A 12810-nucleotide genomic window follows, 5' to 3' on the forward strand; every position below is an offset into this window, starting at 1 on the left:
TAGGGAAGGCACAGATGCCAATGCCACAAATGACTTAAGTTTGTTAGGATTACTCAGGATAATTTTAGGAAGCACTCTCAAATTGAAAATCGCTCTTATAGATCTTATTCTACAGTCTACTGGAGAAAGACTGCAGTTTTGCAGAACAGCCACCTCACCAGGATCTCTCAGGACTCTTGAGGAAATGCTGTGGTAAAAGAAACCTATACGAACTCATGTGCAGAATCTCAACACAAGCACCCAGAAGACAGGGAAGACAGCTTGCAGTGATCATACACCCCGTTTCTAGCCCAACGGGCCAGTTCAGATGTTACTTATCTGATGTACAAGCTGTACAAAGACCTTTACCATATGCACAGCTCCCAATGTGTGCAATGTCCGCAAAACAGGATTGCATGTCCCTTGCACTGAACCCCAAGTTTTCCAGAGGCTTTTTATGTGTGTTAAGCAACATACAAACCAGCTCTCACCTCCTACACTTTAAAGCTATAGGGTTCTTCCACCAACCTCAATCACTACCACCATACTTGGAACTCTACTGCGGTGGCACTGAGAATTAAAGCTAAGGATTTAGGAACGTTGTATGGAATACTCTCTTCCTCTCTCAGTATTTATCACATTTTTATAATGCCCCACATCCCAAAATCAAAGGGTAGTGTAGATGGTGGAGTGTACTCTACACTTTATCCTTACAACAACCACCTTCTGAGGCTGGTTAGGCTGAGTCTGGCTGGCCCAATGCCAAGATGGGGTTCTATGGCCAAACTATTATCATAAATGCATCCAGTTATTTCTGACCCTTCAGTTTTATCAAGTCACTATGGGTAGTAGAAACTTAAAATGCACAGTGTTCTAAAACAGCATTGCCTGAAACGGTTTACTTTTAGAAATCATTGAAAGTAGCGGTTCTTTATCTGTTCTCACTGGTATGGCAGTTCTGTAAGGTGATCTGGAATGTAGGTGTAAAATAGTTAGCAAGAACACAGGTCACAACCCAAGGAAACTAAAGAAACAGGCAGATATTACTCAGATGCACAACAGTCCTAAGGAACTGTATGTGGTTAACACTTCTACACCCATTGCCCTTCACATCAGCACACCTGATGAAGGATGGGATAATTAATCCAAAATATGATGCTATTTTTAGACAGTTCATAAGAATTATTTTAAGCAAAAGCTTTCTGTTTCACAGATATCACATGCAACTTTGTTCTGTCCTTGTGTGACCTCACTCCACACTAACCTCACTCTCCCAAGTATGCAGTAATATATGGATACAGACACACACGCATAGACACACCCTCTAATGTTTATTTTTTATCAGTTTTACCCAAACTTCAGCATGTTCCCAGATCGAGTTACAAAACAAATTAAAAACATATTAAAATAAATTAAAACAAGAACATTAAAACACCACAATGTAAAAGAGCAGTATAAAAGCAATCAGCAGTAATAAAAACAAATTATCAAACAGTATAAAGGCAATGGACAAAAGGTTACAAAGCCTGCGGAAAGATATTTGCCCAACACCAAAATGACATTAAGGAAAGTGCCAGGTTAGTCTCCCTGGGCTGAGTATCCCCACAGCCATGATGCCACCACCAACATAGTCCTTTTCCTTGGAGCCACTCGTCAAATCTCAGATGGCGAGGACACCCAATTAAGGGTCTTCATTAAAGATCTTACTGTACAGGCGGGCATAAGCAGAGACAAGAAGTCCTTTGGGTATACCAGTCTAGAGCCATGAAGTGCTTTAAAAGATCAAAACCATCACTTTAAATTGAGCCTGGAAACTAACTGGAAGCCAGTGCTATGAGATCTTAATCAATCCCTATGCAGCTTGCATGGAATTTGGTACAGGCTACCTAATTTGATATCTAGAGTATCACAACTCTTGCTTTTATAAGCAATCTTCTTGCCTGTAAAGCTATAAAGATTCCTCATTTCAAGCCTACGCTAGCAAAACATCAGAAAACATCCAGGGCAGAGGATACCGGAAGGACTTTGGGTGAAGAATTTTAGTTCCCTGCATAATTCTTGCCCCATTCCATTATTAACAGAAACAGAACAAATTTGTAAAGTCAGGAATTACTATATAAATTTGCTTGATTTGTGAGCTTTAGACACATCACAGTCTAAATACTGTTGGCATGGAATTTCGGTTATTTTGGCACAGAATTTCAATTTTGTGGCACCATGTACCACAGAATTTGTTTTGTGGCCTTCATAATGCCTCAGAGGTCCAATTTACCATATTTCATTTACACACAAGTAGACCCATGGGTAACTTGACAATGGTTACACCGATGTTTTCTTTTCTACACAAACATGAACATACCAGGGATTGGCTTCATGACATATGTTAGAATTAATGGTACTGTTGCAGCACAGCTCATGTTGGATCTGATCAAATAGAAGTTTCTGCCCATGACTGAAGAAACCCTGACAAAACTGAGGGCTAATTCAAAGAACTGTTTTAAGCTTCTTCTTCCTCGCATGAACTGAACATGCCCTAGCGAATCGCTAAGTGTACAACCCTGCACACACTTTCCTAGGAGTAAGCCCCTCTGAACACAGTGCAACTTACTTCCAAGTAAATATGTATAGGATAGAGCTGTAACGATAGCCACAATGAGCACAGACTGCTGGTGTACATGCAATCAGCAGCACATTTCTCTCAAATAGCTTGTTGTACTCACACTGCCTGATTGATATTCATGTTTGACCAGGGGAGATTGTAATCACTAGCAAAGTAAATGCCATGCATGAAGAAGGTCCCAGGTTCAATCCAATTAAGACAACCTCTGCCTGAGACCTTAGAGAGCTGCTGCCAATTACGATAGTACAGGATATGTGGGCCACCTCTACATCCTAGACTTAGGGAGGAGATAATAGGGCCTCTCTTAAGTGCATTTAAAAGATCAGAAGTTGGCCAAAAGTATGAATTCTCCCCTTAACCATGGTTAAACATTATGCTGGAGCAATATTAACTGCAGCTAAGCTAATTAGGTTGGCTTCCACAACCAGGATTGGAAATCATGTCTCTCACACCCATGTTTACTAATCACAATGTCATGAAATCCTATTTTCTTCTCGAAACACCTTCATTTGTAAGTAGGACACTCAAGAGAAATCACCATAAATCAAGACTATGATCCAAATACCAGTGATAGCAGTTATTCTATTTTAGGAGTTGCCATACAAACCTCCATCTCCAGACTGATACATTTCCACTCAATAGCATGTTGTACAGACAAACCAACACAGCCTTCCCCAAGTGCCCTCCAGATGTTCTAGACTACAACTCCCAGCATTTTGATCATTGGCCATTCTGGCTAGGACTGATGGAAGCTGAAGTACAAAACTTCCAGAGGGCACTAGGTCGGGGAAGGCTGAACGTGTGTTTGAAAACTGGCAACCCCATCACAGTTGGCACTGATTTGTCTCATAGCCAATCAGATCTTCCCTTCTGTACATATTGGTCATCTAACTCTGCCTTCAAATTCACCAGCCTACAACTAATATCGATATAATTAACTCTACTTCCCCCCAAAGAATGCAATCTTCAATCTGCCCATTTCCTCTGCCTCATGAATGCGTCTAGAATTACACTAGCCGTCAATATTATTTCAGATTTTCAGGCCTGACCTAAAACAGTTGCCCAAGTAGGTGAGAAAAAACCCCAATGAAACTGATTACAGCAATGACAATTATATATTTTAATAGCCGTCAAACCCAGCCTCAGTCTATAGTGACATCCAGCAACATTTCCTCCATATCTACTCTTGTGTACAGGAATTTACTCTCAAAAAATGGCCAAGCTCAAAACTACCTGTCAGTTATGAGCACACATGCTCCACCTTAATTCATCCAGATTCACTACTATCACCATCCACTTTTGTTTACATATTTTAAAAGTGAGAGAGGGAGACACCATTTTTATTCCTCCATCTATCCTGATCGAGCATACACTCGGTATCAATTACCATAGATAAATCTGCTCAAACCACTTTGTCATATTCCTAACCAGGGTGGTTATAAAAGTGGATTCTCACCTCTTATCAAAGCAAACTTAATGGGGTTAAGGGAGTCAAGCCGCTGTGAGTACAAAATCAGGCTAAGTGTGTTATTTTCTCCAGATTCATTTATGCAGGATAAAAGCCTACACTCACCTACCTGTGTGTAAGGGTGCTTCCAGACAAGGCTTTTATCCTCAAACACAGAATGTTATGGTGGGCCCACACACCACAGAACTGGAAGGGACCTTGAACATCATGTAGTCCAACCCCCTGCTTAATGCAGGCTCTGCACTGCAGGATGCACCTACAGCATCCCTGACAGGCAGGCATCCAGCCTCTGCTTAAATACCTCCCTCTGCGTGACAGCCTTCAAATATTTGGACTGCTATCACATCTCCCCTTCATCTTCTCTTCTCCAGGCTAAACATACCAGCTCTTTCAACCGTTCCTCATAGGACTTAATTTTCAGACCCCTAACCATCCTGGATGCTCTTCTCTGGATGTGCTCCAACTTGTCAATGTCCTTCTCAAAAGGGGGCGCCCAGAAGACATCATCTTCCATTTGTGAGCCTCCCACATTTCCCCACTGTTTTGTTCCTCTTTTTTCTTATCAGAAAACAAAGTTAAGAAGGAAAAGACGTTATCACCCCACCATGCCTTCTTGACCAGTAGCAACAGAAGCCCCTCGTCTGGAAGCACCCCAACACTCGCTTCTCTCAGGGCGGTGGTGGCCTTACCTCTAAATAAGCCTGCACAGGATTCAGAGTACCAGTGTGTGAAACACTGTGCACACTACGAAGTATGTATGCGTGTGTGTGTGTGTGTGTACACAGAGAGAGAGATGTAAAGCGGCACAACAGCAAAGCAACAAGGAGGCTCTGGGTCCACTATGGATGCAGTCAGTCTTGAGGTAAAATATATAAGACAGAAAGGCTAACGGAGTATTTTAAAAAATACATTCTGAGCTGGACATTGTGGCTTCCGCCCAGCACGGAAGCCGCGACGTTTAGCTCCGTGCTGTGAGCCGTCCTGCCTTTCTTACGCAGATACATCTGGGGCACTGGCGCACTCTGCGTCTCCAGGTCACCCTCTCCTCCTGACCCCACATGCCCCAAACTCACCTGACCTCCCGCCTGTCGCGGCTACCACGGGCCCCTCTCCTCCCCGGCGCCCGCTGCCCAACCAAGCCCGCGGCCTCCCCTCATGGCCAAGTCTCTCTGCGACACGCGGATCCGCCCCCGCCCCCTCCGCACGGCCGGGAAGATGCTCAGCAGCCCGGCATGAAACTCTCGGGGCGGCGCGAAAGCGCGGGGGAGGGGGAGGGGGCGAAGGAGCGGGGCGGCGACTCACCCGGCTCCGGCTCCCCGGGGAGGGGAGGGGGAAGGGAAAGGCGGCGGCGGCGGCGGCGGCGGCGCCCAGCCTGCCCGCCCGGGCACCGCGGGATCGCCTCAGGGAGCTGCCGCGCGCAGCCGCAACTCTCTCGTGCGTGCCTGCGTGCGCGCCCGCCTTCCCTCCTTAGGGCCCCTGTCGCGCGCGAGCGCGCGCCCCGCCTCGCCTCCCCTCCCCTCCCCTCCCCTCCCCTCCTTAGGGTCTCGCGCGCCCTCAGTCAGCCCAGTCAGTCACTCCAACGGTCTCCATCTTTCCACGTCGTCACCACTTTCCCTCTCCCCGCCGCCAGCATCTCCGGGAGGGAGGGAGGGCGCGTGGGGCGGGGCGCGAGAAGGCCACGTGACTATCCTTTCCCCGCCCCTCCCAGCCGCGAGAAAGCGAACGCTTTGCTGGTCCGTCCGAAGAGCATGCCGGGAAATGTAGTCCTCCGAGGCCTAGATCTACATAATCGAAAGGAGGGGAGGAGCAGGCGTTTCATTTTTGCACAACACCTGATGTTTGGTGGTGGTTGTTGTTGTTGTTGTTGATGATGATAGTGAACTATACCACTTCAGACTGCAGTTGGGGACTGCCATTTTTAATTCTCTTAAAAAAAAAAAAAAAAAAGACACCCTGCAAGTAGGGAAATTCTTAAAAAGCTAGCGCATTAGGAAGAAAAGCTCTACTTCAACTCACTCCCTGATGTACTCGTTTTCCATTTGCAGGGAGGGCGGGCATTCAAAAATCCACAGCTTTTATCGCCTCATTCTGCTGCCTGGTCTCATTCACGTGGTGTTTTTTCAAGTTATAGCAGGTACTATATTTAATTTATTTATTGCATTTATCCCGTCTTTTTTCTTCCTGCAAGGAACCCAAGGCAGCTTACTTGATCCTCCCCCTACTCTCCATTTTATCCTCATAACAACCCTGTGTGGTAGGTCAGGCCGAGAGGCAGTGACTGGCCCAAAGTCACCCACCCTAGCCACTACACCACTGGCTAGATTTTAGACATTCCTCGACTCACTTGGGAAGCAATCCTACTGGGATGGGCAGTCACCTCCGAACTTGGAGGCGACCGCCTATCCAATGCAGGGCAGGAAAAGTGTGGAGGGGATCGTCCCCCCTGCAATTCAGCCGCCCTGCATTTGTGGCTAGACAGCCGATTTCAGGAAGTCGGGGAGGAGGAAGCAGTGGCTGGATGACAGATTGGATGTGTGGTACTGGATTTCCGACTTCCCCACCCTGTCATGTCCCCAGGAACACCCTGTTTTCGCTGCTCTGCACTCCTGAGCGCGGGGCCATTCCACGCTGCCTATGAGGCAGTGCAGGAGGGTGTGAAGGTCAGTTCTCTGGGAACCAACCTCAGAGCACAGGCTCTGAGGTCGGTTCCAGGGAACCAACCTATCTTATGGCCATCTAGCCGCTGAGTAGCGGCCATAGGATTGCGCCCTTAGGGTGCAATCCTATGCATATTTAGACAGAAAAAAGTCCTACAGCTCCCAGCATTCCCCAGCCAACATAGCTAGCTGGGACATGCTGGGAGTTGTAGGACTTTTTTCTGTCTAAACATGCATAGGATTGCACCCTTAGGACACAATCCTATGCATGTTAAGACAGAAAATGTCCTACTATCCTGGGAGTTGTAGGGCTTTTTTCTGTTTACACATGCATAGAATTGCACCCTTACTATCTCTGTGAATATTCCAGAATAAATTCGTTAGTTTTTAAGATGCAACAGAACTCTTGATTGATTGATTGATTTTTCTACAACAGAATAACATGACTAGTATCTCTCTGAAATATGCTTCTGATGTTTCAGCAACTTGAAGGGGGGCAGAATCCACCGGCTTGACTGCCAGAGCAGTAACAGTGGCACTCCTGGAGTCTACAAGTTAGGTCTACTACAGCTGTTTGTTGAAATATTTTTACATCACCTTTTTTACCCAGTGGATCTACACGCCTGCTTACAATATAATTTAAACAATATACTTTCAATGATAGTAAAACACAATACAGTACATAAACTGTCCATAAACCTATGCATGTTTACTCAGAAGTAAGAGAGCAAGTCTGGTGTAGTGGTTAGAGTGTTGGACCCTAGAGGAAGACCTCTATGTAAGTAAGCTGCATTGGGTTCCTTGAAAGAGGAAAAAAGGCGGGATACAAATGTAATAATAAATAAGACCTACTGTAGGGCTCGGTCCCAGGAATTTATATATGTATTTATTTAAAGTATTTCTATGCTGCCTTTCAGGACAGGAGCACTGTTAAGTTTGTTAAATAGACAAGTCCATGGAGAGAACAATCCTATGGCCCGCTAGACAGTGTCTAGTGGGCCATAGGATATGCTCATTTCCGGGACCCGACCTTGGAGCCCACGCTCCCGGAAAACTGACTGACCCTCTCATCCACGCTGCCTCGGAGGCAGCATGGAGAAGCCCCATCCTCCGTGCTCACAAGAGGAGCACGGAGCGACTGAAAAAGCCTATGAAGTGCTTTCAGAATTGTCAGATGTTCCCCGCAGCTAGCTGGGTCATTTTTTAGCATGTGTCCTACTGGTATTGTTTTTTTTTTATTTGCAATGCATTGGTATGTAGTGAAATACGAACCATTCCACACTTTACCTGGCAGCAAACCTGGTTTTGCCACTAAAGGCACAAGCTTATGGGAAATACATGGGAAATAATATGCCCTAATGAATATCACAGTGAGATTTACTTTCAAGTAAATATGCAATAGAATGGAGCTGTAAGTGTACACATACAGTCAGGGCCAGAAATACTGGAACAAGGATGTTTTGGCAGTTGGCCTCTGTACACCACCACATTGAAGTTGAAAGGAAACACACCCAGATGGGAGCAAAGTCAGGAGTTTCAGCTGTAATTCAAGGGGTTTGACAAAAGTGGGGCACTAACCATTCAGGAAGTACAGCCAGTGGCATACACACACCCCCATTGTTGGTGGCTCATAAGTAATGGAACGAACCAACATTTCAAACTTAAGGATCGCCTTTAATACCTGGATGAAAATCATAGAATAGTAGGGTTGGAAGGGGCCTACAAGGCCATTGAGACCAACCCCCTGCTCAATGCAGGAATCCAAGTCAGAGCATCCCTGACGGATGGCTGTCCAGCCTCATCTTGAATGCCTCCAGTGTGGGAGAGCCCACCACCTCCCGAGGTAATTGGTTCCACTGTCGTATTGCTCTAACAGTCAGGATGTTTTTCCTGATGTTCAGCCGGAATCTGGCTTCCTGTCACTTGAGCCCATTATTCCGTGTCCTGCACTCTGGGATGATCGAGAAGAGATCCCAGCCTTCCTCTCTGTGACAACCTTTCAAGTACTTGAAGAGCGCTATCATAGCTCCCCTCAGTCTTCTCTTCTCAAGGCTAAACATGCCCAGTTCTTTCAGTCTCTCTTCATAGGGCTTTGTTTCCAGTCCCCTCATCATCTTTGTTGCCCTCCTCTGAACCCTCTCCAGTTTGTCTGCATCCTTCTTAAAGTGTGGTGCCCAGAACTGGACACAGTACTCCAGATGAGGCCTAACCAGTGCTGAGTAGAGGGGAACTAGTACTTCCTGGGATTTGGAAGCTATGCAATAATAATTCCAATAATTCCAAGATCCTTCCAAGACAATAATTCCAAGATCCTTCTCACTTGCAGTGCTGTTGAACCACGTATCCCCCATCTTGTAACTGTGCATTTGGTTCTTTTTTCCTAGGTGCAGAACTTGGCATTTATCCCTATTAAATGTCATTCTGTTGTTTTCTGCCCAGCGCTCCAGTCTATCAATATCACTTTGAATTTTGTTTCTGTCTTCCAAAGTATTAGCTATCCCGACCAATGTTGTGTCATCTGCAAATCTGATCAGCATTCCTTGTATCTCCTCCTCCAAGTCATTCATAAAAATGTTGAAGAGCACTGGGCCCAGGACTGAGCCCTGCGGTACCCCACTCGTTACCCCTCCCCAGTTTGAGAAGGTCCCATTGATAAGCACTCTTTGAGTCCGATTCTGTAGCCAACTGTGGATCCACCGGATTGTTGTTTCATCTAGCCCACTTCGAGCTAGTTTGCTCATCAGGATATCATGGGGCACTTTGTTGAAAGCTTTCCTGAAGTTAAGGTATATTATGTCTACAGCATTCCCATGGTCCACGAGGGAGGTTACTTGATCAAAAAATGAGATCAGATTCGTCTGGCAGGACTTGTTCTTGACAAATCCATGTTGGCTTCGAGTAATCACTGCATTGTTTTCAAGGTGCTTCCAGATGGATTTATCATCTGCTCCAGAATTTTCCCAGGGATTGATGTCAGACTGACTGGTCTGTAGTTCCCAGGTTCCTCCTTTTTACCCTTTTTGAAGATAGGGACAACATTAGCCCTCCTCCAGTCATCTGGCACTTCACCCGTCCTCCATGATTTCTCAAAGAGAATAGACAGCGGTTCTGAGAGCTCTTCTGCCAGTTCCTTTATTACTCTAGGATGCAATTCATCTGGCCCTGGAGATTTGCACTAATTCAAAGGAATTAGGTGTTCCTTGACCATATGCCTATCCATCTCAAGCTGCAATCCTGCCCGTTCAGCCTGTACTTCGCCTTTGCCAGGGGGGTCATAGACCCTCTTTTGGGAGAAGACAGAGCCAAAGTAGGAATTGAGCACCTCTGCCTTTTCTTTGTCATCTGTTATCATTTTGCCATCCTTATTTAATAGCTGAACCACCATTTCTTTTCTCTGCGTTTTACTATGCACGTAGCTGAAGAAAGCCTTTTTGTTGCTTTTAGCATCCCTTGCTAACCTCAGCTCGTTCTCAACTTTAGCCTTCCTGACGCCATCCCTGCAATTCTGTGCTACCTGCCTGCGCTCTTCCTTTGTTGTTTGGCCTTCTTTCCACTTCCTATATGTGTCCTTTTTTGTTTTCAGGTCATGAAGCCACATTGGCTTCTTCTGTTGTCTTCCACCTTTTCTTCTTGTTGGAATTGTTTGTACTTGTGCCTTGAGAATTTCCTTTTTTAAAAGCTCCCACCCATCTTGGACTCCTTTTCTTGTTAGTGTCACTTGCCATGGGACCTTACCGATCACTGACTGAGATCAGGTGACTGACTTGGCCATTGAAGAACATCCCACTTCTTTGCCTTCAGAAACTCCTGGGTAGCTTTTGCTGTACGTTTTGGGTCGTTATCCATCTGCAATATGAAGCAGCGTCCTATCAGTTTGGCAGCATTCGGCTGAATCTGAGCAGAAAGTATAGCCCTATACACTTCAGAATTCATCCTGCTGCGTTTATCAGCAGTCAGGTCATCAATAAACACCAGTGACCCGGATCCATTGGCAGCCATACATGCCCATGCCTTAACACTGCCTCCACCATGTTTGACAGATGATGTGGTATGCTTTGAATCATGAGCTGTTCCTTTCCTTCTCCATACTTTTCTCTTCCCATCATTCTGGTACAAGATAATCTTGGTTTCATCCGTCCAAAGAATCTTATTCCAGAACTGGGCAGGCTTTTTTAGGTGATTGCAGGCAAAGGCTAATCTGGCCTGTCTGTTCTTGAGCATTACCAGTGGTTTGCACCTTGTTGTGAAGCCTCTGTATTTACATTCATAAAGCCGTCTCTTGACTGTAGATGTTGACAATAGCATGCCTACCTCCTCAAGAGCGTTCTTGACCTGGCTAGATGTTGTGAAAGGGTTCCTCTTCACCATGAGCAGAATTCTGCGGTCATCCACTTTAGTTGTCCTCCATAGTCTTCCAGGCCTTTTGCTGTTGCTGAGCTTGCCAGTTAATTCCTTCTTTTTCAGGATGTTCCAAACTGTTGTATTGGCCACTCCCACTGTTTTTGCTATCTCTCTGATAGGTTTATTTTGTTTCCTCAGCCTAATGATGGCCTCCTTCACTCGCATGGACATCTGTTTGGACCTCATGTTGGGAGTTCCAGTGAACAGCTGCCAAATGCAAATGTAACACTCAGAACCACCTCCAGGCCTTTTCTCTGCTTGCTTGGTCATGGGGTACCCAGGAAATAGGCCACACCTGGCCATGCAGCTGCTTGTCGGCCATTTGTTCCATTACTTATGAGCCACCAACGATGGGGTGTGTGTGTGCCACTGGCTGTGCTTCCTGAATGGTTAGTGCCCCACTTTTGTCAAACCCCTTGAATTACAGCTGAAAGTCCTGACTTCGCTCCCATCTGGGTGTGTTTCCTTTCAACTTCAGTGTGGTGGTGTACAGAGGACAACTGCCAAAACAGTTATCCTTGTTCCAATATTTCTGGCCCTGACTGTAATTATATTTGCAATTGTAGACAATCCTGGCTCTTAAGTTGCATAGATATGAGTCAGTATGCTATGTTGTGACTAGAAAGCACCTCTGCAACTCAGCTCCTTCCTGCATTGTGAAGGTAACACCAGAAGCCCCAGGAAGATCAGATACCTTTCAGCAAACCCTCCTCTGTTTCTCACTATTTAGCATTGATTGCTAAATCAACAATGTCTTATATGCAGTACTGAACAGCGGTTTCCATGTATAGGAATCTAAATGCTCTTCTAGGCTGAAATATTCTTTGGATCCATTTCTCTAAGCGTGAAGATTAGTCGTGTGTTTTGTCTTGTCTAAATCACACCTAGAGATGCTCAAATGGTTGCTTTTTAATGCCTTGGGAAGGTTCACTGTAGCAGTGTCTGGAAGGTTCAGATTTAAGTGTTAAGATGGGTCATCAATCTTATTCAGTCAAGTACTGAGTTCTGAGCTTCAGCATCTTCAATAGTTATGTGCTTTCCACTCAACATCTCAGGTTTCCATTAACTGAAATGACAACATTAAGGGAAAATTAAATTAGACCAGGCCATGAATAATTCCTCCCTCTACTTTTTTAATGACATAATCAGAACAGCCTCTGGCTAGAAACAGAACTCTTCTAAAGAGAAAAGTAGCTGAATTATATAATCATATGCAAATATATACAGAAAAGGGGAACACGAACTGCGGCTTGTGGATGAAGTTCTGGTGTAACCAAATGTTGACAGTGAGCCCAGTCGACAACATTTTTGTTTTAGCCATTTGTATCTAGTGAAATTAATTAGAAATTACCCTCCCAATATTATTCCTTTTCTCAGCCTTATTGAAAAAAGAATATACCAGCATTCTTTTTTTTTCTCTGAATCAATGGGTAAAATGCCCCGGTCTGAAGTTATGAATTCTTACCAACACCACAGATTAAAAAAACCCCAAAACCTGACTCCAGTTCCCAATATTAAGCACTCAGCCTATCAGATCTTTGCTTGTGAGTCTCACGATGGCAGCTAAAGTACTTTCAGTGATCCATCCTAAGCATATTTGATTCTCCTTGATCTCTTGGCAGCTTTTGATACCATTGACCATGGTATCCTTCTGGGATGACTGTCTGAGTTGGGAGTGGGAGTGC

At 45.2% G+C, this 12810-nt stretch overlaps 1 protein-coding gene across 5 annotated transcripts in view; it reads right to left on the reverse strand.

Annotated features, from left to right (window-relative positions):
• Positions 1-5469, reverse strand: part of DYM (dymeclin) — a 270157-nt gene extending 264688 nt beyond the window's left edge. For 3 of the 5 annotated variants that reach the window (XM_084832889.1, XM_084832886.1, XM_084832891.1), the window contains exon 1: positions 5370-5469. The gene's annotated coding sequence lies outside the window, so the exon portion shown is untranslated. Of the gene's footprint in view, positions 1-5140; positions 5260-5369 lie in introns of those variants that run through there. The other 2 variants (XM_084832890.1, XM_084832887.1) reach the window with 2 other exon arrangements.
• Between the last annotated feature and the right edge of the window lie 7341 nt (positions 5470-12810).

Source organism: Heloderma suspectum, chromosome 2 (assembly GCF_057233095.1).
Source record: "Heloderma suspectum isolate Gila_16-S chromosome 2, 16-S_ref, whole genome shotgun sequence".
NCBI classification, from domain to species: Eukaryota; Metazoa; Chordata; class Lepidosauria; order Squamata; family Helodermatidae; genus Heloderma; species Heloderma suspectum.